At 42.3% G+C, this 27,995-nt stretch overlaps 1 long non-coding RNA gene across 3 annotated transcripts; it reads left to right on the top strand.

The window, feature by feature from the left end:
* Nucleotides 1-26,217, top strand: LOC143694296 (uncharacterized). Of its 3 annotated transcripts, XR_013182661.1 has the most exons (10): nt 1-324; nt 837-1,037; nt 1,945-2,048; nt 4,443-4,553; nt 9,297-9,415; nt 11,152-11,206; nt 12,212-12,325; nt 12,885-13,148; nt 19,097-19,176; nt 22,658-26,217. It is a non-coding gene; the product is annotated as an uncharacterized LOC143694296 (long non-coding RNA). The 3 variants fall into 3 exon arrangements; XR_013182664.1 differs by lacking the exon at nt 19,097-19,176 and having other exon boundaries at nt 23,516-26,217; XR_013182663.1 differs by lacking the exon at nt 19,097-19,176.
* The last annotated feature ends 1,778 nt before the right edge of the window (nt 26,218-27,995 follow it).

Here is a 27,995-nt window from a genome sequence, read left to right as displayed (position 1 = left end):
CTCTCCTGTCGCGCTTGTCTGCCCATGTCCTTGCGAGGGCGAGCGACATTTCCCACGTCAGCCCGGTCCCCGCTGTCATCCCGGCGGCTTGGGCGGCTGCAATTAGCGGAATGCCAGCCAGCAGGTGGAGACGCATGAAAGCAATCCCAGAGCACGGACAGCCTGCCTCGACACCGCATTCCCATAGCCCCGGCCAAGCCAGCCAGAAAACATCGCCATTGGCTCCACGGAAAAGCGCAGAGCTAAAAACCTTGGCTGGCTGACAGGACATGTGACGGAGCAGCCCCGGCTGAGGAGGAGCCGTCCAGCGCCTTTCATGTCTCAGTGAGTCAGGGAGGGAGGGATGCTGGGGGCTGACCTCGGTTCATTCAGTTTGTTCAGCAGCTCAGAGCTGCTGTCAGCCTCAGCTGTGCTGGGTGATGCGGGAGCCACACGCGAGCTCCGGGCCGGCCGCGTTCCCGGCGGGCGCATCCCGGGTGCGCAGCCTCGGGGCTCCGCTGTCCCCGGAGCCCCAAAGGCATTCCCAGCCCTTTGCTGCGAAAGTGCAGCCTGGGATGGTGTGGAAACAGCTCCGCTTCCTCTGTTGCTCTCATAACTCCTCCCACCCCGCGTTTCCTCTCTCGGAGTGGAAACACCATTGTGATGGCTATTTCTGAAACGCCCCTGCCCCGCTCGGGAAGTGCGGGGGGATGCAGGAGTGTGAGGGGGGTGAAAGGTACTCGGGAGTTATTGTGGGAGTGGGGAAGCTATTTGCATGAGTCTGGGAGCAAATCCGGGGATAATTCTGTGTCATCTTCAAGCCAGCGGTGAAGTTTCTATCTCTAATCTCCCGACAGATGATAAGAAACTGCAGTGCTGGGTCTGCAGAATACCTGATGTGAACTGATTGACTTCAGTGGAAATAGGCACACAATGGGAGCCAAGCCTAAATACCATGCCACAGAATGCTGGCAAGCCCTTCCCTTACACCAAAAATGATCGCTCAGGCTGTGAAAGACAAATTTTAAGTGACAGCACATGTCAGCATCCACATGCAGGTATGGAAAGAGGGAAGGAGATGGTGTAAAATTAAGAGAGCTTTGAAAATTTCAAAGCAAGAGCTTTGAAATTCGCAAAAAAAAAAAAAATTTGCAAAAAAAAATTGCAAAAAAATTTGCAGCTTTGAAAACCTGCAAACATTTTGAGGGATTTCATTGTTTGAACACATGGTGTTCTGTCAAATTACATTCATTGTGGAGATAGCTGAAAATACAATGTCTCGTTTTACAGCTCCAGACCCCCCCCAACACTTCATCACTTGTGGCAAGTTTATTGGAGCTTGTTATTTTTCCTTTAAATGAGAAAGGCTCTTCAAATCTTGAAAATCCAGTTTCAGTGTTCCAAAAGAAATGTGTCTTGCAGCTTTTCCATCCTCTTGGATTCTTCTCCCCCTCCACACTGCCTCTTGCACTCTTGCCTTTGGAGAGCAGAGTTTAACATGCTGCTGAGGAGATAGGCTGCATGCAAAGTCCCTCAAACATAAACACACTTCAGGAACAGATTCCCCCCAGCGTGTTCCAAATGTGGAAACCACATTCCATCTGCACCCTTATCGACTGGTCAATAGCTGGGATGTTGAATGGACATTCCTGAAAGTGAAGATTATGAAAACATACATTACTCAGCAGTGATTCCCCAGCTTCCCAACTCTCTCTGCCCAAGAGCAGCTGAGCTCAAAGTGGCTCAGGCTGGGGACTTTGAGAGTGCTGTGCAGGAATTTGTCACACTGAGCTGCAAAACTCTCTTCAGGTGGCTTCTCTGGTGGTTAAGAAGCCCTGTGTTCATTCAACTCAGGTATTATTCTGCATTTGCTGTCCTTTTAAAAGTCTGTTATGTCTTACCTTATACATTATACATAATTATAAGAGGTGTTTTTTTTAAACCTGTCTCTGATTTTCCACTCAGGTTTGCAGCACTGAGGTGACATCAATGGCTTCTGGGCTGTCATCCCCACAGAAAAATCAGAGGCCATGTGAGCAGGCTTGTCACACACCCTACCTGATGATAAGGCAAGTTATCACCATTATTCTTTGACCTAATTTTTGGCTTGTAAATGACTGGGTCTAAATTCCCAGCCAGAGACTGAAGATATTGTTTACTGATCTATTGTATAGGATTGCCTTGAAGGAGTTAGCATTTGTCTTAGGTGACTCACAGATTGCTCTGATGATGGAGGTGTGCTTTGGTTTGCCCTTAGTGCATCTCTCTTGCTCTCCATGTGCATATATACCCATAAATATAGTATATATACACAAAATAATTGGTTTCCTTCCATGACATACCCTTTGATTTCTGTGGGGGATTGTTTTTTAAAGAACCACTATTAGTCAAGCAAAAGCTACTGAGGCAGACAGAAAGAAACTACCAAAAGTATTTGAAATAGAGGACAGTTTATTATTTAGGGCAGTGGGATAAGGGTGCAGGAGAGTGGAAATTCAAGTGCTGAATCATGTGGATATGCTCAGTATGTAAAACTGTTTAATCTACTTGGTGACTCAGTTCCTTGTTTATGACAGGAGGACAAATCTTAACAGCCTTGTTAATAAAATAAAATCTATGAATCCATATGAATGGATGTGGACTGTGGACATGAAGGTGATGGCAACTTACTCAGAACTTACCCAGTTTATCCCTCCCAGCCAGAGACCTTGCTGCTGGATATAATTTTGGATCCTGCCTTAAACAATATTCTCTTGAAGATCTTGTAAAATGTTGGTCTCTGTGGTACCTGTTCAAACTGAAATTAGGTCCTCGTTGGGTTGTGACATAAGAGAAAGAAATTAAACTAAAGATGTAACTCCAAATGTGCAGTTTTTGGGCAAAACACCAAAGTAGTTGTCCCAGAACAAAATAGGTCTCTAACAAAGAAGTGTTTGCACCAATCAAATACATTTATGAAGGAATACAATTTTTAAAGGATCAGTTTGAGAGGTATTTTGGAGGAACCTAAATTTGCTATACAAGTGCTGTTCAGCTGCAGGCTATGGATCCTTAAGATCTACTTCCAGAGAGTACCAGGTGCTATTTAACATGAAATAAGGGTTTTCTCTCAATCTGAAGTTCAATTGCCCGTATTTTCTCTATCCCACCCTTATTTCCTGAGTCACAAGGATGTATCTTGTACCTGTATATTAATGGCAACATTTGGTTTCTGTTACAAACCTCTCTCCCCACAAGTACGTGGTGGTGTTGTGTAGAACGCACATTCCCATAATCATTTCATATGTTTTCAGTCTTAAAAATAAAGTTTATATAATGAAAATACAATATAATTATACACATGGGAGTTCTGGTTTGGAAGAGGTTCAGCAGAATTCTTTGATAAAACAAGCCCCCAACCACAAAAGCTGCATGCAGTGATTTGACAGTCAAACATGTATAATCACTTACTCTAAATTAAAGGCAATGTCACCATGGCAAGAGCAGCACACTGAAATCCCTTCTGTCACTTTTGGCCAGCTAGTGGCAAATACTGTAAATCTAACCAAAATGCATCCTTGAATAAACTTTGAGGAACTTTTTTAAAAATGTGCTTGGGGTGGTGGGTTATATAAGGAAAAGGGAGTGCAAGATATCTTTTTATACAGGGTTATTTTATGATACTAATTGATCTCTCATCAGCCTGGTCCTTTTTTATTTTTTCTTTTTTTGCTTTGCACCAATTTCTAGTAGGACATTTTTTTTTTTTCAGAGAAAAAAATAATCTCATTAGGCAGAACAGAGATGTCAAAATCTGTGAAGTTCAGCACCCTACGGTTTAGGTGAGGTTTGCAATTTGGTGTTCCTGCCAGCATCTCTCCAAAAACACACAAACCCTTTTTCACTCCACCAAAGCTGCCCCCTTTGGGCAGAAAGTTCATGGGCAAGATGCTGCATGGGTGCAGGATTTTGCAGCTGCACTGAGAGCAGCAGGATGATGCTGATTTACCCCAGATACGGATCTGGTTCGCAGCGTGTCTCAGTCTGGATTCACAGAGCGTGGAGTAATGTGAAACAAGGAAGTGACTTTTGTGAAAAGCATTTTTGGAAAGGAAAACCAGAAATGATGGATGTACCACTGGGGCAGAGGGAGTGGAGCCTGCCTCAAAGAAGACCTTGTAGAGCTGCCAACCTTGCCACAAAATGGGCTGCTGCCCTCAGAGAGGAGGGGGAGGTTTCTCCGGGACAAATGCAGCCACACCAAGCACCCTAATAACCACTCTGGAGATATTTTTATGTACCGTCACATCAAAACCAGACAGAACTTCCAAAACATTTGAATTTGACCCATCACTGATTAATGGAAGGAGGAGAAGGAGAATGGGTGGGAAGAATAGTCATTGTGAACTGCCATAACACTGGGCAGCAAGCCATGCTATTCAACAAATGAGACAATACATTAAAAAACAAAACTCTGTTTTCAGGGGCCTTCTATATATATCAAGAGCTTGATTCACAGACCACTGAATTTAATGGGAATCTTTCCTGTGACTTTAACCAGCTACTGGCCCTGCTGTAACAAAAGAGGAATTAATGTAAGTTTGCACTTACTCAGTGTCTCAATTAGAAGATTGCAAGGTTGAATAAAACACCAGTAGTTATTGCTAATTGAATCTAATTAGTCAGAATGCACACTCATTTTGCCCACCTGTCTGTAGTGTATTTTACCATTGGAGCTATTCATAAACCAACAGCAGAGAAAAGATTTTAAAAAATAATTTTGCTCACCTGTCTGTAGTATATCTTACTATTGGAGCTATTAGCATGAGCCAATAGCAGAGAAAAGATTTAAAAAAAGACAAAAAATGCACATGATGACAAGAAAAATAGTTAATAATTTGTGTTCCACCTGACATTTAAAGCTCTGCAAACATAATTAGTTGGGGGTTTGAGGAGGGAAATCTGATTTTCAAACATTGGATACCTTTTTATAGCTTCTTTCTGTTTCTTTCCCTCTGGAAGCAATTAGCTCAATCATATTACAAACCTTATGTCTTCAGCTATGCAAGTGACCATATTGCCATTCCAGTTAAATGTGCATCAGTCCTTTGTGAGGAACAGGATTGTTCATTTCCATAGGAGTTTAGGATGGGGAGAGTAAATCATCCTCTTCCTGATCCAACTGAGCAAATGGAAAAGGTGACCCTCCTCCTTTTGCCACGGCTTTGTTGGAGGTCCTGCCTCCATCAATCTTTGAATTGAAACTTTGCAAATCACTTAGCTGTGCAAAGTTATATTCTCAGTCTAATTAGGGGAATTAATTTCTCCTGGGAGCTGTAACAAATTTTCCCCAAGTTAGCTCATCAGGAAAGACCGAGCTGTGAGGGTACCTGTGACAGCTCGCTGTGTCCACAGGCAAAGAGGGGCAGTCACCAGGGAAATGGAAAACAATTCCTCATGCCCACTTAAAGGTAGTTCCTCCAGGATGTCCTTGGACAAAATTTCTGTAAGTACACAAGGCAGTCATTAGATCCTCAGACCGGTTCAGCAAAGCTCTCTTGATCAAGCTTAAAGTGTGCAATAAAACTCAACAGTTTTCCAGATAATCTTAACCATTTCCAGATAATCTTAACCATCTTGGCACTTCCATTTTGCCAAGGGTTTCCCTGGTATGGCTGGAGTATATCCCACAGTATTTCTCTCTGACTTTGGGAATTTGAGGCTGCAGCTCCACTGATTCCACCAGATCAGCAGAAATACTTGTGTTTTCCTTCACCAATCACTTCTTTTCTCACTTATATTTGTGACCTCATTAATAGAAAATCGATATTTAGTGTCACTGAGGATCGGGACTAAAGACATTTGTGGAGCATAACTTTGTCAGTGAGCCAGTCACAGCTCAACTGAAATGATGTTTTGGTGTTTCTACAGCACAGGAAATGCTTGTATCACTTTTCCCCTTCCTCTCATATGTAAATGCAAGCATATTTAATATCCTGGACACTTCCACTTGGTAATGTTGGCAGAAAGTGACTCTGCTGACCTCAAGTGATTGCTTGACACTGGGAAATCAAATGGCAGCAGCAAGTTAAGGTGACACTGAAGTTACTGTAAATATTGTCATTCCTTCCATGGCAATATGTGCCAGCAAAGAAAAAAAAATTCTCTTCATCACACTTCATGTAAATATCACAAGGATTATGTCTGTGTTTCATCCAAGAAATGCCAGCTTCAGCAATTTCAGTACAGAAGACTAGAACAGCTCATATCCATTGAATTCTACACTTATGTACACCTGAAATACCCAAATACCCAGATATAGATGTTGCCACTTTTCACTCTTCATGGCAGAAAGGTTTTTCTGAAAGGATGAAAGGATTTTTCCTCTTTTTTTTTTTCTTTTTTTTTTTTAATTGGAGAAGAAATGTTTAATCTGTTTAATCTCCTTGTTTAGGGCCAGCAGTAGTTCCTCATCCAAAAGCCAGTGCAGAGGTCCTCACTATATCCAGCTGACATTTTTTCTCTTACTCAGGTAAAGGTCTCAGCATGTACTGAAGTTTAAATACAAACTTTAGCTCAGACTGGGGTACTTTCCAAAGCAAAACCCTAAATTTTAGCTCCTGCTAAAAATTTTAGGGAAAAAAATGTAAGGAGGAGCTCAGATAATTGCTGGGAAAAGTAGATCCCTGGAGAAAGGCAAACAACCTGGCTCCCTGTTGACTTTGCCTGGGTCAAAGGGAAAAGGTGAGTCACTGGCTTCTGCTTACATTTTTTCTTTCATCTTATTGATATCTGGAACATGAGTCCAGCTCTCCAAGGTTTTCTGCCTGAGTTCCTCTCTTTGCTGGCCTGCTTTCCCAAGACCAGTCCATTTCCTGCTTTTATCTTACACTGCAACTTTCAGCTCTGCTTGCTGAAGAGGCTTGAGCTGACTCTGTGCAGAGGTAATGGCTGCTTGAAGGAAGAGCTAAATGTTCATTAATAAAGGCATTTTGGCACACGAGTAGGTAAAAGGGTTCCAGCTACACTGCAGGAAAACAGGCATTTTCATTCTTCCTGTTTTTCGGTAAGTCCTTGAAGTAATTGATTTGATAATTGGAAAAGAAAGAGGCTCCTATATCTCTGTTTGAAGAACTGCCTGGATGGGAATGGCTGCTGCTGGTGAACTTCCTTGGAAGTGCAGAAGTTTCATGATTGTCTCATATAATTTGGAAAAGAAAGAGGCTCCTATATCTCTGTTTGAAGAACTGCCTGGATGGGAATGGCTGCTGCTGGTGAACTTCCTTGGAAGTGCAGAAGTGTCATGATTGTCTCATATGATTTGGCTTCATAAGTGCTGGTAATGATCAGGGTTTCCATGCAGGAGGAAATGTTGGAGGCATCCAACATTTTTGAAGGATTTTTGGCTGAATGCCTGGTGCCAAGGGCAGGCCCTTCAAACCCAGCACAGTTCCATGGTGACATTCCAGCAGGATCTCTGGGGCTTTTCCTGGGAAGGACGTGGGGCCTGTTGGATGTGGAACCAGTGGTGGAGGTGAGGCAAGCTGCTAATCCTGAGCAGCCCCACACACACCCCCTGCACACCCAGCCAGACTGGACCTCCAGTCCTCAGCCTCCTCCATCTGCTCTGGGGATCCCTTTTGACTTATCTCTTTTTTAAAGGCAGCGATTATGCGCAAATCAAATGAGCCTGTTTCTTTAGGCCCATTAATTATTACATTCCATTTACATTTTCTGTTTACTTTTTCCCTTCTCTATGGAAGCTATTGAAGGTCTGACGATTCAGAATGCTCTGGGAACACTAGAGCTTTCCTTCTTGTTTGCCCATTGTAACGGAGCTCATTTTTCAGTGGAGGTTTCCCATTATTTCCAGGAAAAATGTGGTCAAACCCATGTACTCCCAAACCTTTTGATCTCCTGAATCCTCTTCATATCCCAGATAAAAAAGTCAGTGATTAAGACAGAGTTCCTAAAAGGACACATAGTCAGGTTTCCCTTTGACCAAAATGGTTTCCCAGTGAATCAAACCTTTCTCAGCTCAGGGGGGGCCCGACAATAGGCCCTGAAAAGATGGATAGAGCAATTGTCCTGCTTAGTGATCCACGAAAGGAAAGGGGTCCTTAGTGAAGGCAGACCTACAGTAAGTCTGACCTGACACTGCAGGAGTAAGACAATGAAAGGTCAAGGAGACTAACGAGAGGAAAAATGCAGACAATGGGTGCCACAGCCAGCACACAGCCCCTGCCACGCAGACTATGGGGCAGCAGCCCTAACTGCCTCACACATGTGAAGGGCAACTGAAGCGGAAAGAACTTGAAGTTTCCTTCTTAAGAATTGTGGCCCAGCACCTCCAGGATTTACCCAGGCCTCACAGAGAGGTCAAAGTGATGCAGCCAGGCCTGAGGTGAATGGAAAAATAAAGATTATCTAATTGGGGAGGAGAAATATATAGATGTATTTTAGACTGAACAAAAAGGGCAACTGCTTGGCAGTTGGGATCTGCAGCAAGTTCCCAAGGCATTTCGTGGGAGGAACCCCACAAAAAAGAGAAAGCTTTTGCCTAATTATTTGAAAAAAGCCCCAGCCACTCAATATTGATATATGTGGGACTTGCAACCATCATATTTTTTTCTGCATGAACAAAAGATCTGTAGTTTACAGTATCTGGGGCTCAACTGAATTTCCTTCAAGCACCCAGCAATTGTTTCTTTCTGTGTGTGAAAGAATCCTGGTCCTCATCATCTGTCTGGAGACAAAAAGGAGAAATCTCTGTGGCTTCTGCAGGCATCCCCTATCCTCAAAGGCATCTCCATTATTACTCCTTGTAGCTGGGCCTTACCCTCCTGAACCAGCCCCTTCCTCCTTAGGCCAGACACAAGTGCTACCTTTGAATGTGTACACCAACAAGACAAATTTACTTTAGTTAACAAATAACATTTTAAAAGCTTCATCAGAGGACTCAGAAAGTCTTCCTCAGTTATATTTGTCATAATAGCTGAATGTTTTTTCCATTCTAAACCACATTTTTCATCTTTTCAGTGACCAGATCTTTTGACAGCAGACACGAGCATTGAGGTGTGTCAGTTATCATTTCTGTGGCAGGAATTGGCAGGTAGAATAGACATTTTCTTACCCATAAAAGCAAAATAAAGCAGTATTTTAATATTTGACAGGTTCAGGTAAGACAACTTGTTCTTCTGTGGAACCTTGCAGAAAAATTCCACTTTCCCAACATTGCTAAAATCAGATATAGCTGTAGAGAGAAGGAATCGGGATGGTAGTGTTGGTTAGAGGATGGCACATGGAAGTTAAACAGTGCACCTGGATTTTTTTCCCAGGTCAATTGCTGGCTTGTTGTGTGATCCCAGAAAAAGCCCTGGAGCTCCTTCTGACTCATCTTCTCTGCCTGGAAATCAAATCCAGTTTCTTAAGGAACTTTTTGGATCCTGGGTTAGAGGTACAGCAGATTATTACTTTCACCTATGTATTCTTTACTTTCACCTATGTATTCTATTCTGTTATCAAAGGAAGTGAAAATTTAAGAAGCAGGTGTTGGGTTGAGGAATGGTGTGAATTTCAACTGGCATTAGGCAACTAATGAAAATTACAATTGAAGAATAAAATACTTTTCCTTATTCTGAGATGATGGCTGAATCAAACCCAAATTCTTTTAAAAGCCATCTCAATTGGAAACTATTAGGTAATTTCTTTGGAGAGTGGGGAAGGGGGTAGATGATATTCCCTCTACAATTACTGAGCCTTCTCTAAGTGAAATGATCTCTTTGCATTCCAGTGATGACCCCAGCCATGGATGAAAGCCGAGTTTCCCATCCGACCACTTGTTTTAAGTTTCCACCTGTGTAACTCTGCATTGTGGTCATTAACTCTCTAGGGCCTGTAGGTGAGCACAGCACTGGGAGGAAATGAAAGGTGGAGCTCTCCTTTAAGGAACCTGCAGTTTAAGGAGTGTTATTCCCAGAGTTAACTCCATTTGGGCTGGAAGGAATTCCCCTGGAGACCAAATTCTAAAGTGGTGACTGCTTACAAAAACCCAGGCAGGGAGGGAGGGAGGTATTTCTGCTGTGCTGGAGGGGATAAGTTGTCTGAAGAAGGAGAAATGAGTGCCCATGAATGTATGGTTGGGCCAAGCCAGCCTGGTCTGGGGGCTCCTCAGGGCTCTGGGATGGGCAGAAACACCATCAGCTGCACCCCTGCTCTGAAGGCAGAGCCTAAACCAGGTGTGAAACCCAAGCAGGTCCCTCATGTGTGTCAGGCTCTGTCCCCAGGCTCTCCCCCCTGGGCCTGGCAGAGCATTTTCCATCAGGCAGGGCTGCTCCATCCACCCTTTTCCTGGTTGCTCAGGACCCAAATTTTAACTGCCACACATACTGCAAGTGTGATTCATGCCTCCAAACACGAGGTAGGTGCATAGCTGAGACCCAGTGAATCATGTTGTGGAAGTGCCTGGTTTTTTCCAGTGACTTTAGCTCAGATGGAGGAATGAAGAGCAGCTGAAGCGTGGTGGAGCTGCTCCCACAGCACATGCCTGTTATCTCAATTTTTCAGATCATGTTTAGACACCTCACAAGATGTGAAAGGGGGTGGGTGACTCTCCTAATCATTCTGCTGGCCAGGGCTTTACAGTGTGTTTTTGTATTAAAAAATAAGTGACGTCACACAAGTGCAACTGACCTGTAAAAAACAAATAAATCTGGGCTTCTTCTCTGTAGGTGATAAGGACTCCTGTGAAGCTCCTTTCTGATTATCACAGGTTTTTTAATTGAGTTTAATTAGCCATTAAAATAATTTCCCGATGTTTATTGCCTGTTTTCCCTCAGTAGAACACTTTAAATCACGATGATATCTTTTTCCAAAAGTTGTGCTCCAAATCAAACAGGGCTTGATTCCAGGGGGCTCAGGAGGCTGATGCACCCACACCCATCCCTTGCAGCCTTCTCACTTCCAAGCAGGTAATGGGAACCACTGTGGATTTTCCATGCAGGATGCTGGGGTGAAGGAACAGGGTGGGATGAAGTGGGAGGCTCCATTGCCCCCAGACTGGCTGGATCACGATTCCTTTAGGGCTTTGTGTCAAGGAATATTGTCAAAAGTTTGCCAGAAGCTCAGGAATCCTTAAAATTAATGTACCAGAATTCTCTTTGTTCATTCAATGTTCATTTTTCTTATTTCCAGATTCTTCCAAGGCATATCGTGTGTGAAATGAAGACCCACTAAATTACTTTTAGAGGTGAAGAGCTACAATCTTTAATATATTCCAAAAACTTGGTTTCATTTCTCACCAGGAAAGTTTTTTTTTGTTAATCAAAGGGGAACTTTGCTACAGGGAGCCCCAGTTGTAACATTTAAACCCAGCTGGATCTGAGGATAATGAACATTTTGCTGTATTAAGTCAAATATTTGGGCCAGATACTGCAATCAGTCTGCCCTAGACTGATTGTGAGCAGTGTGAGTGTCAGTGTGAGTGCCATATCTAGGTCAGCTACAAAATCAGGTGATTTTTTACAGGAGATGTATTCTCTCAGAATATGTCATGATTTGCAGGGCTCCCACAAGGCCATACCCCAAGCATTTAGTGAAATAATGTGCAAATCTACCTGTGTTTCATCCAAAAAGGTGGAAGCAATGGCAGCCAACTGAACTGACTTTGCAGCTCTGTTCTGGTGTATGAGGAAACAAAAGAGTGCAAGTTTCCCTCTAACTGAGCACAGCTACAGTAATTGCTTCAATAACACAGTGTTCTCCACCAGCTTTTGGTCAATACCTGGCATTAATAACCCTGCCAGGATTACCCTGATTAATGAAGAGTAATTCATGCCAATCAGGCAGCCTGTGAGGTGGCCAGTGCCATGTTAACCAGCTCAGTTCTTCTCAAATATCGCCTGACACTGTGGCCCTTTGTGAAAGGACAAGACCAAGCGGGACAGTAAAAATTGCTGTATAAAGGTTAATTACTCACATGCCTGCTCATTCTCACTGTTACCATTTGCTTCTCTTTCATCTCCCTGCTTGAATTTGCTGTTTTCTTTGCTCAGTTCTCAATGTGCCCCTTCACTTGCTGTTTTTTTTCACTGAGTACAGATCATCCCTCATTACTGATCTCCCTCTGCTGATACCTCATAATTTTTTAGCACCTTCCCCTGGCTTATTTTGATATTTTCCCTGCGTACTAACCCACAAAAATGCCTCAATAACCTCTCTGAGTAAGGACTGCTCTGTCTGCTTCTCCATGTAGGTCAGCTCCACTGAGCTGGGTTACAGTTCATGACTTGCCCAAGGTTACACAGGAAATGTGTGGCAGAACTCAGAATGGAAACCAGATTTCGCGCTCTCCTGCCTTAACAACAAGGTTATCCTTTCTCTTTGTGACGCTTTTGGGCAGTTCCTATAGATCTACACATATGTTTCAAATGAGTTAAATTTCCATGAACTTGGTGCTTCCAACAAAAGTGGGTGGGTAAATGACAAAAGGGCTAAATTGTGGGGAAATGGCAAGAGCTGCTGCTGGGAGATTTGCATACCTGGTCACAGTAGTTGTGAGCATAAATAACTAATTGATTACATGCATAATTGTGGGAACGGCCCGTGCAATCTTACTGAAAATTCAGACCCAAATTCACAGAGGGGTAACTGGAGAAAAGAAGTTAAAAGTTTAATTTGATTCACATGCCCGGTGAGCATGGGCTCGAGCCACTGAGGATGCTGTAACTGGGCTGAGGTCTGGTGTGTGCAGCTCACAGACCTTGCTGAGCACGTGGTCACCCTGATAAACTGCCTTCAAATGGGGTTTAATTTGCATTTTCCTTCAATGAACCAAATAGTGATTTGCCTCTCAGGCCCTTTGAGAAAACAGGTAGATGAGTTCACAACTCTCATTTGTGTGATTTGTTCATTTTGTCTTTTTAAAGCAAACACTATTAGGACATCTGGGGATTTTTAAGGCTCTTTCCATTTGCCAGTGGCTTGAAAACTGAACCCCATGATGAAAATTGAACCCCATGATGAAGACTGAACCCCAGGATGAAAAGTGAACCCCTGATGATTAGAACTTTATTAAATAAAAGTGCTAAGAGATGAGATGCTGAGCAGTGGCACAAAGAGGCATCCTCAACGTGAGCATCCCCTGACGAACTCCACACAGAACTCCACATTCTGCTTGCCAAAATAAAAAGGTATGAAAATTTGCATTTAGAAAACCCCAGTGGTTCCTGGATGAGGGGCAGTTTCACAGACAGCTCCTGCCCCAGCTAGAGAGTAGACAGAGTAATTCCCAAGTACTCTGCTGGTGTAAATCAGGACATGACGTGTTTTGCCCCAAAACCTGGCGCTTTACACCCAGGGAGGATCTGGCCTGTAGCTCCCAAGGTGGCAAGAGAACATGTTTTCATTTGCAGTGTGTCTGGGACAGATAGAAATGTCTTTAAGCCTGAAGGTCTTCAGTGCTGGGTTTGTGGTTTTTTGCTTCATTGACCCCGTTCCTGGCTGATTTGATAATGAGAGAAAAGTGTGCTGTTAACAGCTCCGGAGCAACGTGCTGCAAATTTAGGGAAATGAAAAAATCTTTAACAAGAATTGAAAGGAAATCATTGATTTATGGCAGGAGCTTCAGCTGAGCGTGGATTCATTAAAAAGCAATGCAAAGATGAGCACGGGTCAAGAAATGAGCAAAGATTGAATTTTGCCAGGGGCGGGACCGTGAGCGGGCACGTGGGTGGGGTGATAACAACACCTGGCCATCTGCAGAGAGGGTGGAAAAAATCCTCTTGGCAAAAGCTGAAATGTTACAAGTGAAATGCAACCAGCAAAGTGTCAGCAGCTGCTCTGGGGATGCTGCTCAGAGGGAAACACAGACATTCTCTTACATCATCCCCATAGGTGTGGTGGTGTCCTATTTATAGGGCTAAGGCAATCAGGCAGCGCTCCATGGCTCCCAAACACATTTTGGGAGTTGTAACAGATATCTCCTGGCACATGGTAGGAGAGCACAGAGGCAGGGATCTGTCTGCAGCTCCAGCCATGGGAGCAGCAAGGAAAGGGCAGCTCCTGGCAATCCCCAGGCACCCCCAGCACTGCTGAGTGGCAGGGAGTGCTCATGCACACACACAGCTCCCAGTGGGATGGACAGGGAGCAAGGAGGCTGGATCATGCATTCCCACTCCAGGGAATGAAAATGTTGCCATTTTTGAAAGTATGGGTTCATTGTCATGTTACAGTGAGGGTGGTTTCAGTCTGTGGACTAAACATAGGCTTTCTTAATTATCCAATCCATTTAATTTGTGAAGTGGAGGGGTTTCTGAAGGCAGATTTTGTGGCTGTGCTGCTGAGGCAGTAATAATTCAGAGCCACAGTTATGAAGCGCTGTTTAGTAGTAGTGGGTTTAGACTTTTGGTTATTGTGTGCATTTATTTTTCTTTATGGTTTTGTAATTATTTATATTGGTAACAGGGAGTTTGTGAACACAGCTCTGTTGTCGTGTTCATATAAAAGAGCAATATTGTTTGCAGAACAATTATTTGGAATTTTTTTCCCCTCTAAGCTACCTTGTCATTTGAACATAAGCATGTAGGCTGATTGTAATGGGAAAACAAGGAATTACAATTATTAACTAAGGACAAGGGATTGTATTTTAAAGAGGGGGAAGAGAGACAGTGTGTTCCAGCTGTCCAGATGCTCATGCACTGTCATCCTCACTTCTCCAGCAGAAATCTGTCATCCTAAGTCCCTCTGCAAGTCCAGCAAAAAAAGTAATTTTTGCATCTTCAACCCTTGGCACCCTGTTAACTTGTCCCCATGCCAGGTCCCAGCAGCTTCTGGTAGCCACTGGAGTGGTACAAACTTTGCAGAGAAATGCCAGCATAAACAACTAGAGGCAATAGATCAAAATCTCCTAAAAGATGTAGAAGCACAAGTCCTGGTGAAAATCACTGGGATTCAAAGCACCATCCGTTTGCTGCCATGGAGAGATCCAACTGTGGATCCCCAAAAGAGGCACATTTTTATTGAGGCATCACATTCCTGGAGGGGAACAGTCCTTCCCTGTGGCTTGTCTGCTTCAAAGGAAGTGAATTAACTTCCAGAAAGTTCAGGTTTCCCTTTGCCATATACTGCTGCAGAGGTTCTCCTTGGTGTCCTTAAAAATATCTTCCTTTAGCCATTAGTCTTTTGGAATGATGAGGAATTGCAATGACTCTTCAGACAGCATCAAACTTCAGTGCTCTTCCTCCCCTATCCATGGCTGTGAAGAACCAGAATTAGGATCCTCAGAGACCCCTTTTGGAGAGTATCATAATGGTGGGAATTGAGGAAAAAAAAAATTGAAGGGAAACTTTTTATGATCAGTTTAACTGGGCTAGCAAAAAAAAAAAAAAAATTCCTCACTGAACTCATCTTCTTGAACATTTTCTTCTTGAGTGGAGGATTCCAGCAGTGGAAAAAAAAGGCACTTTTGGAAGCAGTGGGGGGAAGTTTACACAGATGGTATGAGAGAACTGGCATTGTGCTTGGAGATGTGGTGGGCCAGGGAAAATCTGTCCTAAATAGAAGGGACAAGATGCTGGCTTTAATTTAGAAATGCTATTGGCATTTTTGTTACTGGAATGAAGGGAGCCATGAGTCTGCAAATGAAACAACCCAAACCCTTCACCACAACCATGGAGGGCAGCAAAAGTGCAGCAGCTTGGCATTTGCAGGCTTTGATATTTTTTCCTTTGTCTTGCCAGCTTCTGGAGTGCTCTCTCACCTATTTAGTTGCTTAAAGATAGCTTGTAAAGTACAAAATGTCAGCCTGGGCTGATGCTGCAAAGATTTTTCCAAAATTCCAGCCATTCCTTTGGTTTAGCGGCTGTAAAGCTCTTGCAACTGTTATCATTTGTGGTGGTCACAAGGAAGTGACACTGTCCAATAAAATCCCCACCACAAGTCAAGCTACTTAGCAAGGACATAATTCAGACCTTGGTTTGACAGCTTTTTTTTTCCTACTCCATGTGAATTGACCAAGTTCAGTCGTTTGTTAGGGGCATTTGGAGCTGTTTGAGGTTTTCTAACAGCACAAGAGAAAGTGGTCCCCAATATGCCATCCTTGCTTATGAAAATACACTCTCATAAAACCACTGGAAGAACTGAGAAATATGGTTAGTAAGTCCTTGATAAAACTGGATTAAGATTTTGTTTTATTTATGTTAACAACAATCATTGTGGTTTAGTGGCATTTGAAACAGCTGGAACCTTCTGTTTCAGCTGGTGTTTTGATATGTCATTTTTGCTTGGACTTTGGTCCTGATTTTCTGGTCTATGTGAAACAGGTAAATCATTTATGCATCTCAGAGGAGTGCTTTTAATTTAGGAACTTAGTGAATTACCAAGGGTGGTTATCTTAATCTCTGCCACTCAGTCACTAAGGGCTAGGTCAGAAAGCAGATTTAGGAATATAAATTGGTACAGAAGTCAAATTCAGGTACTATGCCTGTAAACTAAAATTAAGCCCCAAAACCCTGTTTGAATTCTCTGCATTTTAAAGTCCTGCACATGCCCAAAGTGAAGCTTGGTAAAATTCAGTGTATGCTCAAGTTCTCCTTTGGTGGAGGAATCCACGCCAATGCCACTGCGCTCTGAATTTACTGCCCAAGGCTGAGTGAATGCCTGCATGTGCCCACCTGAAAAAAACGTGTAGAGGGAGCATCTTTAGCTCCAGTACTTTGGTAGAATAACCAGGGAAAAGTGTTGGGAGGGCTGCAGGGACTGCGGTGGCCGATTAGTTTAACTCTACTTGGGTGCGTTACAGCCCCCAGCAGCAGATTAGATGTCAAGTTTATTGTACGCTGGGATAAGTTCCCAAACTTTTCAGCCACTCCTTATCTCCCAAAAGCACCTGCCCCCTGGGCAGGGCTTCCAGGATAATTTGAGTGAGAAAGGAAAACAGCAGAGGCTGTGGCAAACTGTGAGAACGAGCAACTGCCCAAAGTAACCCTGTCTTGGCTTCCAGGTTGCAGAGCCCAGAAAACGGCAGATTTCATAAAGGAGGGTAAAATTTTGGAGGTTAATATCTCTGGAGGTTGTTTTGTGGGGCAAAATTTCCTCTGAATCTCCAGAGGATTTGAGAAAGTCTGAAAAGAGAGTTTGGAAGAAAAGCAAGTATGACCTTACCTGGTGCTGTGCAGTAAAATATTGGTCACAGTCTGTGATTTTGAAGTTAAATTATCTGGGAGAATGCAGTAGTAGGAGATGCTACGCATGTTATGTCATCATAAATGCAGAGTTTAATATGAGCCATATTTTGTTTTAATTTTGTTCTGTGTCTTTCTAATGTGCTCTTCCCCACATTTTCTGTATAAGGACTGTCAGAGGAAAAACAAGGCACAAATCTCATCTTTGCTACTTGCAAAGGATGTGGGAAATCCAATAATCCGAATAAATAATAATTTAAATTAAAAACCAGAAATAAAAATGGTAACAATAACAACAACAGTAATAATGTTTGGGACATTCAAAAGCAATAAGGTCTTAGTCCTGCAAGGAAGCAGGTTGGAATTCAAGCAAATGTAGAGGTTTTCCACCAAGAAATACTGGCTGAAACACACAAAAAGCTCTAGGACTAGAAAGAAATACACCTTTTCTTGCTTGATGTGTTCTCTGTTTATTACAAAGGATTTACATGAAGCATTAAAGGGCTGAGCCCTGACCAGGCAGGGGCAAGGCTGGCAGGAGAGGGAAGCAAGCAAAAGGAAGTGCAGATAATGTCTCTCACCACTGATACCTGGTCTGTGCAGATAGTTAATAGATAACGTGTCTGGAGATAAAGTTCTCCCAAACCAACAGAATTCCTTCTTTTCGTGCCCTGCAAATGGTTTCCTTTGTTCTGGTCCTTTCAGCAGCTCTGACAGCACCCGGGCTCTGCAGGGGAAGGGGATCCCTCCGGGATGCATTGAGGGCTGCCTGGGGGCTCTGCTCTCTCCCAGCCCGGAGCCCATCACCCCCAGCATGTGCGTTTGCTTCCTGGACGCGTTTTTCAGATGCAAAGTGGGGAAAACTCCTGCCCCAGACTTTGTCACCTTGAGATTTGGCTGCGGTGAAGCAATCCAAGGCAGGGCAGAGCCTGCGGAATGCAGTGCAGATGGAGGAATGGCTACACAACTGGGCTTTCATGTTGGGAGCCTCAGGTCCAGTGGTAATTTATGCCTGTGCAATCCCAAAGGCAGATAATGAACATGTGTTGCATTTGCTGTGTGAATGCCGAGCTGTTAAAGAACAGCAGGCTGTAACAAAACTCTAGGAAAAGCCATATCCTGCTGTCATTTCATAATGGACATGAGGTTTGACCATAGCACAATGTGGGATGTGTGGCAACTTTTGGACAGGACTAGCTTGGAGGGACTTTTTGCATAATGCACAGAACATCTTCAGAAAGTGAAGCTAATGAAAAAATGCTCTAACCAAAGCCCCGTGAGATCCAGATTTTTCCTTCTCAGGGAATGTCCTATGGTTGAGTTTTACTTCCACTCCTAATGAAAGCAATAAAAAAATCCAGAAAGCTATTACAAAGCATGATTATGAATACAGTAATTGTTGGTCAATCAAGTGATTTGTTTGAATAAAAGCAAAATATTTAATTTAGATGTCAACTTGAAATAGTATGGAAAATAGGGGGAAATGTTTTGCAATGTAAAATTGAAAATGTTGTTTTTGAAAACGCAGTAACATTCAATTTTCAGCAAGCCAATTCTTTTGCTTTTCTCTTCAAAAGGAACATTAGTCAAGCTCATCACTGTTAGGCAGATGTTTTGTTTTCTTGAACTGGCAGTTTCTGAGAGTTTAAGTGTAACTGACTTGTATGTTACATACCAAAAGATATCTTTAAAAGGTGATGTAATCCCAAGGAGTTCAAAGTGTTGCTGAGAACTACACTATCCAAAAAATACCAGAAAGAATCCTACAGGTAAAGGTTTGGATTTTTTTTTTTTTCCTTGGTCAGAAATATTTGTATGGACAAAATTTTAATAAGGATCAGAAAAGGATTAAACAATTGCACTGATTTTTCCCTGGGTCTAGAACTTCTGTTTATCAGATGGTATTTTTTTACCCAAGTGGAACAAGCCAGAATACTGCGTCACTTTTATTTTCCCAGGCTAAGTCTAAGAAAAACCCCTAAAATATTTTCTGGCCAATTGAAACGGGATCCTAGAGGAGCAGGCGCTTGTTGGTGAGGTAAATAATGTTTTCTGGTCAAGTCCAGCTGCAGCTGTTGGGGCTTTTAGCCATTGATTTGCATGGCAGCCTGGTGTAGCGGGGAGAGAAATCAGCCCCGATGACACCTGTGGGAAGCTGCTCTTCTTGGGGCTGCAATTAAGCTCCACAGTAGCTTTTGGGAATCAATGGGAATTAAATGCAGATAACAGGCATTAATGGAGCATTTATTGGAAATAATTTAAATGGTGTTTGGTGGTGGCTTGGTTAATGGAAATTAACGACTAACTAGGGTTTGGGTACAGGCAGAACTGCTGGAATGCGGCGAAAGTCAATACAGGCAGCTCCAAATGGCAGGGGTAAGGAAGTGCTTATTGATATTAGTGATCTTCAATATTTTCCATTGGAACTATAATCTGATTCAGGCCATGTTGCTGTGGACTTCACCCAGAGCACAGGGAAAACAAATTGTTAATGATATTGTAAATGCAAAGTGTCACTAATCTAGTAAGTTGCTGTGCTGGGTATTGAAATAATTAATGCAGTAGATCATTCTTAATTATAGTCTTGTATTTACAGACAAACCGAAACTGAGGCTGGTATTGATTAAAAGAGGTGCCATATTGCAGACTTTTCTAACCCTGTAACTATATTGTTCTTGAATTTCATACAGTGTAGCTTAGCTTTTTACATCTGATTTGAATTACTTGAATGTCTTAAAGATCTGTGTTCCAACCAGATGTGAGAAATGGCTTTGGTTTGGAAAGTTTCAAGGAAGGACCACCAAATAATGAGGGAAAAACCAACTCTCTATTATTTTCCCCCTACACCTCAGTGGAAAATAAAAAAAAATTAAAAAAAGTATCCCAATTTATTAATACAACTTGGGATCCTGTCAGGAAAATGTTCCTTACCTGCAAAGTTTCTTTATCTTTCTTTCCAGCCTAAGATTATATACTGGACTTGATAAACCTCTGTGACTGAGAGAATTAAACATTTCTACACACAGTAATACTATTTACTGTGCCTTATGCATGTTCTGTCACACAGCCAACACTTTAACTAGGCACAATTTCTCTAGTTAAGTACTGCTGGTTTGACTACAATAATTGGCTGTACTGAGAGAATACATATAGCCCAGTTAACTGCAGTAAAGCCACAGACTTTTTTTCCTCTTTTTCTTGTCATTAAACTTCTAGATATTTTTTAAACTTAGTTGTTTAAAAAAAAAAATAACTAACGTATTCAATTTAATATGAAGACATTACCTTTTAACAGAAAGGTTTGTATATAATTTCCTGTAAGGAATCAGATCATGTGCTACTTCTGCACCACTTTTCGTTTTGTTGAGAAGTACTTTATCTCTCAGATTCTATTTTCTTTTGCAAAGTTATATGATAAAGATTAGAGACATTCTTGTTTCCAAAATTTTCTGTGAGACATATGGAGAACCCTTCATTCCTGTAAAATTCCCATCAGTGACCTGGGAATGACTGCTAGAAACTGACCACAAAAAGACTGTGAGTAAAGCAAAGTGAAATGATCTACAAAGGATAAATAAAGGTTGGAGATTTCTTTGGAAATATTTCCAGAGCTCTGTTGAACATGTCACTGAAAAACTGGAAGAATTACCTGGTTTGTTATGCCATATAACAATGCTTCATAATGGCATGAATTTCAAGCTTTTAGTGGTAAAAACTGTAATAAGCAGGTTACTATTACCTCACAAAGATACCATCTGTACTTCCTTGAGAGAAGTCCAAGGAGTACAGAGACCGCGTTTCAAGTACTAAAAATGGCTGGAGAATATAATTGGCATTATTCCTTTTCATTATACCTGGTGATTTGTTCCAGGATTTACAGTCTTGACCTTGATGTGCCATAAACAGAGCCTTCATTTAAAAGGGATTAAGGCTGGTTATGTGTGATAACCCACCTCAACACAAATGCTGTCTTTTAGAAGATGCCAAGTTATGGAACACCTCCTGCCCATTCCATTGCCAATGGCTACAACACTGCTTTGGAGAACACCTCCTTCCCACCCAGGGAAAACTGAACGTCCTGTGGATGAGTCTTCCCAGGGTACGAACCCCTGTCTTAGGAAGGCCATCCACAGCAGCATTATTTGGGATTGGCAGATGTGGCAGTGCTTTCTGCATTACTGAAGTTCTTGGGGCAAAGCCTCAGTCAATTCCACAGTCTCATGAAGGCAGAGCTTTGGCTTGGGATTTGGGCAAGGTACAGCCCAACTTCACACCCAGAGTGGCCTCCCTGGCTCCCAAAGTGGTGCTCAGCTCAGAACTAAAGAGCTGGAACTGCCTCTACATCTTTTGAGTCCCCCAAAGTCTGAAGTACAAACCATAAGGGCAACCAAATGCTAAGTATTAAAACTTTTTCCTACACACAGCTCTCAGCTAAACCTGGTCCCGATTGTTGCTCCTCTCCAGCAGGAAATTTGGGGAAAATGGCCATTTCTCTGCAAATGCCTTCCCACATAGCACACACACACACACAGACAGGGGCTTGTGAAATTGCACCTTCACCGAGGGTTTTGTTGCAGGCTGCGTTAAGCCCTGTTGAAAATTGTAGGTTTAACCACCGCCCTTCTCTTCAGCGGCGCTGGAGGAGACAGTTCAGCACATGTTCCTGCCCAAAACAAAGGCATATGTAAGGTTGCCCAGGAATTCCAAAGATCTGGGTGGGGAACCTTGCAGAGTTTGTTTTGGGCAGGGATGCATGTGGAAAAACGGCAGAGCAGGCTGAGCAGCAGAGATGGGGCTCGGGGCAGGCTGGGAGGATGGTGGGCAGCCTGCTGGAGCCGTGCCGGCAAAGAGGGACTTCAGTCCCTGAGCTTTCCTGGGCAGCAGGACCAAGGAAACCTTCTCCCCTTCCATGAGAGAGGAAAAGTGATTTAGCAGCGGTTCACAAGTGGGCAGCTGTGAATTCAGGCCTGTTCAAAGCTGTACACAATTGTAGTCGTCTCAAGTAACAAAAAATGGGATAAGCACGCAAGAAAGTGGAATCAAGAGATTTGCTTGCCTGTGTTCCTGGAAAGCAGGGCCAGAATACCTTGTCACTACCTCTAGCCATTACATAATTGTGAAAGTCAGGCTATTTTTTAGGCCAAAAAATGAGACAGTTTAAGGAAGCCCTTAAAGGTCCATTTTTATATTAATTGAAAGTCACAGTCTGAACAAGATTATTTGAAAGTTCCCAGACAATTCAGCCTCTACTATGTAGACTATGAACAGTGAAATCAGTAAATTCTGTATACAGCTGGGACAAAGAGTCTGAGACCTTCTTTAGTTAATAAATGTAAGTGAAATATTTGAACAATCTGATAACAAACACTCAGACAGGCCCCAGATTGCTTTTTTAAGTCACAGTTGTAACAAGAGCTCTGGAAGATTTACCTGTGGTAGGACTGCAGATGTGGTTACTCAGAGATTTTTGGTCAGATTTTCAAACTCATATAACTGTACTTTATTTCTGTATATTTCAGCTGGGGCCAGCATCCTTATCATTGCAGAAACAGGGATTTACAGCTCTTTATTCCCTCCAGCATTCACCTTGAAGGCCACGGAGCCCCTGCTCCTAGACTTGCTGATATAAAGATAATCATCTTTGGAGTGAACTTCCTAGGAACCAAGTCCTCCTCCAGCTGGAGGCAATGGAAACGCTGTTGCTGACTTCAGTGGCAGTAAATCTCAGTTCTACCATTTTTTATGACACCTCTTCTTGCAACAGATATGTTTACTGGAGCAGTCACTGCCAATTGCCTGCATTTTCCCCCCTCATGTTATTAAATGCAGTTTTAATAATAATTTCTCATTTTTTAAGAAGAAAAAATAGCAACTTATGGAAAGGAAGGACTGTCTATGTTGAGCAAATCTCTTAAATATTGAACTTATCTCATTTGTCTTCCTTTCCTTTATCCATCCATTTAAAAGGAAGATGTTTATGATGTGAGGTTTGGCAAATAGCTCATAAAAAGTAAATCTTATTTTGTTGTGATGCAGAGAGAGGGGAGACGGAGAAATCCTATAATTTCAGCAATTTCTTTTTCCTTTTCACACTAAGTTACAACTCAGCCTGAGTTGAAATGACAGATACCAATCCCAAGAATCAAGATTATCAGTGGAAATGCCAGCTGACTCCTCAGAACAGCGCTGTTAGTGGCACCACTCTTTTACTGGAGTGAATCCAAAGGGGTTTTGCTCTCCAATCAAGCATTATGCTATCACTTTTCTAGTCTCACATCATTTATTTGAAAGCAATTGTTTCCCCTGATTCACAGCCATCCCCATGTGTGTGATAGGAAACATTAATGTGCCATATTTTATCTGCCCCTGGGTATCAGTGCTCAAGGTGTTGATGCTGACGTGGGATGAGGATGCTCAGCACTTCTCCAAGCCAGGACAAATGGACACGGTGAAGGTGGTGACTAAGGGCTGTTATAAATGCACTTTGGGGCTCTGGTGTTGCAATCCAAGGCTGCCCACGTGTTGGTTTTGTGGCTCATTTCTTCACAGAGAACTGCCGCCGATTCTGCCATTTGTTAGTGTTTCCATTATGAACTTGCCATACTATTTTTACTTGATAATTCTTGACCAAGGCAGGAATTCTGCTTTCAGCAGGGCAGGATAAAGCACTGATCTCCACAGCACTGAATGTTTGTTCTCTCTCCCTTTCACATCCACCAAACTCCACCTTGTGTGGACTCACCAGACACCGGGAACAGAGCTGTCCTCACCTAACAGGGAGCGAGATACACTCCCAGCTCAGTCACTACCCTTCCCTGTGGAGATAATGGGAAAAAACAGAAACCTGTAGGCTGTGATTCACCTTACCTGTCCCAGACATCTGGGAGAACTGAGAGCCAGCAGTGCCTCACACTGTGGTGACCAGTTCAGACACTTGTTTGCACTGTGAGTCTCCCCCTGCTCAGCTGAACCCCATGCCTGCTTTTCTTAATATGACCTTAAGCACAATGTAACTCCACCTCAAGCCAATGATTTTTGTGATTTATACAAATTTCCAAACTTTTAATCTACTTGTCTTGAAGGCATTTTGATAAATGGGTGCATCACAGGATTTCAGAAAATAACTGAAGTGACCCCAGGACAAAGCAACACTGACCACACACTAAAAGCTGTCCCTGGGTCTCTCACTGAAATGAACATTTTCATATCAGCAGGAAGGAGTATTCCACAGTTGGGATCTGGTAAGGTGGTCACAATCTTCTGCATGGGCTCACTCATGATAGAGAAGGATTCTTTTGCAAACAAGAAGATGTCATGCTGCAAACAGAAACAAAGGAAGTTCTTTTGTTACAAGATGTTAAGTGACATGTTTGGTACTTCTGCTTTGCGTGGTTTGGGCTTCCTTTAAAAATTAAGGTGTGAAATTAAAACTAATTTTGATCCTGTCTAAAAAGCCACAGAGCCTCCAAAATTGAATCCTGTCCTTCACTGATTTTTATTTTAAAAATCTTGCTTATCTGTAATTTCTGCCAGTGGCTTTAAAGCAGATTTCCCCACAGTTCTGAAAGGTGTCAGAGAAAGATGTCACTCAGTAGGGTTGGCATAATCTAGATTCCCTTTAACTGCCTAATTTTGCTAACTGGGCTGCCCAAAATCCCGGTGATCACCCAAATCCAAACTCTGCAGACATGAACTTTTGCCACCAACCAAATAAATCTCTCATTTTGACTACAGAAAAATCTAACTTTCCATCTGAATTTCGGAGTCTGGGATTCCCTCTGCTTCCTGCCAGAGAGCATTGTTACAGAAACTCCTTGCAGAGTTCCTGTCTAATTGAACCACTAGTGGCATGCATATGTGCTAAATAAAGGAATGTCATTAAAAATTTATGAGTGACTTACACTTTGAAGCAATAGAGTGTTAAAGACTTAAAAAGATTTTTTTTCCTTTCCCCCCCCCCCCGCTCAGGTCCTTCAGACCAGGAATTGTTTGCAATGCACAGAGCTCATTTGGGATTTGACCACTGTTATTATTATTACTCCCTTTTGCAGTGTACTATGCACAATCTTTTTCAATTTCCATGAATATTGACTGAGATCTACGCAGCGAGGTGATGTGAAACCCTCTCAGTGATTTTCAAACTATGCAACCCATAAATCATTCACCTTAACCTGGGCCCAGATTTGCATGAAACTGGGGGTCGATTGTCTCAGAAAGTTAATCCAGCCAAAAGTCCAACCAATCCCCGCTGGGTGCGAAGCACAGAGCGAAGTTACAACGGTAGGTTTTAGATGGCTCCAGGGTTTGCAATGGATGCTTTGCACAGCTGTAATGATGAGTGGGTGAGGAGAGTTAAGAATGAATCAAGTGTGGGTGGTGGAAATATTTGCTGGGCATGTCACAGCCAGGGGAGGAAGCACAGGGGCCTCCCAGCCTCAGTGATGGGAAAGACGTCAAGGTTCCCTGGACATGGGCCCTGCTTATTTATTTATTTCAGCTCTGACACGTTCCCTGTAGGAGAGCAAAAAATGTGAATTCGATACCATGTCTTTTGAAAGCAGGGAGCTGGTTGTGGCTGAGCAGCAGAGCTCTCTTATAATCTGCTTCCCAACGTGTGGGTGCCTCTTGGGTTTCCTCAGCTATTTTATGGCCCATTTTCAAAGATTTTTGTAAAACCAGGCCAACAATGTCTGCATCCCCTACCACATCAGTGAAAAGTTGGACCGTGTTTCAGAGCCATGTAAATTCCTCCTATAAGAAACATTTACATTTTTACAAAGTGTAAATTTAGCAGACCACGGGGTGAATTCCTCCCTCATCACATTGCAGTTGCCACGGGGATGGGTTGACTTAATAGTTTACCACGAGTGAGCAGAAAAAAGAGCAGCACGTGTACCATTACAAAGGTTTCTTCCAGGATTGCCGTGACTTGTTCAGATAGCTGATAAGATAATTAATTCTTACCGTTCGTGTATTTTCATGAGAACTTACCTATGAGTAAACAAAACTCCAAGCCTCGTTGGTGTTTCTTTATTGTATTATTATATGGCTCTGTAAGTGCAATAAAGAAATCTCCTGACTTCTTGACTCTTCGTGGTGGCTGTTCCTAGACAGGTTTCTTGCACACATGAAATATATACAAAAACTTTCATGTCTAAGATCCTAGCAGTTTAAACACAGTCCAATTCTTTATTGGCAACACATTTTTGCACTTAGGACTTGATTGGGCTGGGAAATATTAGAAATGTGTTGACTAACACATTGTAAAAAAACACAAGATGTGTAATGTTGGAGCAATGCTGGATATTCGTGGTTCAGGTTGAACAGTTGTTCATGGTCCAGAGTTGCAACCACAGCTGACAAAGCAGTTCAAAAGATGTTGCCCAATAACTAAATTGCTCAAAATAGTGACTAAAATGGTGGCTCCACTGAAGTCTGTGCCAAACTCCATTGATTTTGTAGTAGAACACTCCCTTTCACACAGAACAATGCACTCATTCAATAAGCAGGTTTTCCAAAGCGTTGGTTTTTTTGTTTTTTTCAGCCAAGTGTCTTAAAGGACAAAAAATTTAAATCTTTAAACGAGGGCAAGAATTGGTGACACTGAAAACTGTCATGTTGGGGGCCTTAAGGAGAGCAGTGAAAATTCAGAGCCTGGCCAGCATTTCATTCTTTTGCCCTAAAAGACTCACCCAGCAAGAATCTGTAAGTGACACTCAACGGAGAGAGCGCTTTCCGAACAGCTGATGTGAAACTTGAAAAGAGGCAACGTAACAAATGTAATGTGGGGGGGAAGTGCTTTCATTCCAGCTCAGGAACATCTGGTTTATTGCAACAATAACTACTGTAATTATATCACTGCTGGAAAAGCTGCTCTAGGTTAGGTTAAGTTTGTGGTTTCTATAATAAACACTGCTTTGGAGGAGTGGGGGTTTCAGTATTTCAACCATGTCAGATCACACTGAACTGAGCTGTGATTTGAGGCAAAAATAACAAAATATAGAAAACATAAAAGCATTATTTCTAACCATATATTTCTTGAATTATACTTCCTCATTATGGTAATTGGAGAGTATGCCAGAGAAGTAAATTTTTGTATGACTGACCATATTTCACTGATAAAAACTAAAGAAGTAATTTTTTGGTCAGTTGGAGACAAGCTTATTAATACTCTTCAGAGTACATATTGCTGAAATAAATGAACATTTACCCAAAAAGGACAGTATTCTCACTTTACTTGCAGGGAAATTAAGGAACTTGGGTCAGACAGCAAATTGATGGTGGAGGGTCTCCTAGTAAAAATAGAGTGGATTTTTCCAGGGATGTGCCTGTGTGATAGGACTTATTACCCAGCCACTGTGTTACTTCCCTAGCTATTAAAAATGAAGAGTTTCAACTTCACCAGTACAGTGCTTTTCCATCCATGGAAAATTGGAGCCTACATGAGACTCACTCCAGAAGGGTGGATGCACTTGCATCTGCAATGGGCTGTGTGTTGCACTCAAAGGTTTTCTCAAAAACTGCAAAATACAAATAAAGCATTTTTCATTCTACCCTTACAGCATACTCAGTCAAGAATCTGTGACAAATATTCTGTACATCAATACAATTTTATTGTAATGCTGATATTTAAAAAAGAATGGCTAAACATCTTGCTGATAAGGGGAAATAGAAATGTCATTCCACATAGATGAATTCCCATTCAAGTGCTTTGTTAGTACAGAAAGATAAGATGTGTAGATCCAAAACTTAGATATTTGAGAATTTAATGATGGAAAAGTAGATATTTTATTATTGCAGTATGCTTCTTTACCCCATGTTGTGCTTTAAGTGTTTGTTGCTGTTCAGACTCACAAA

Source organism: Agelaius phoeniceus, chromosome 6 (genome assembly GCF_051311805.1).
Source record: "Agelaius phoeniceus isolate bAgePho1 chromosome 6, bAgePho1.hap1, whole genome shotgun sequence".
Lineage (NCBI taxonomy): Eukaryota > Metazoa > Chordata > Aves > Passeriformes > Icteridae > Agelaius > Agelaius phoeniceus.
This window is presented reverse-complemented; position numbering and strand designations above follow the sequence as displayed.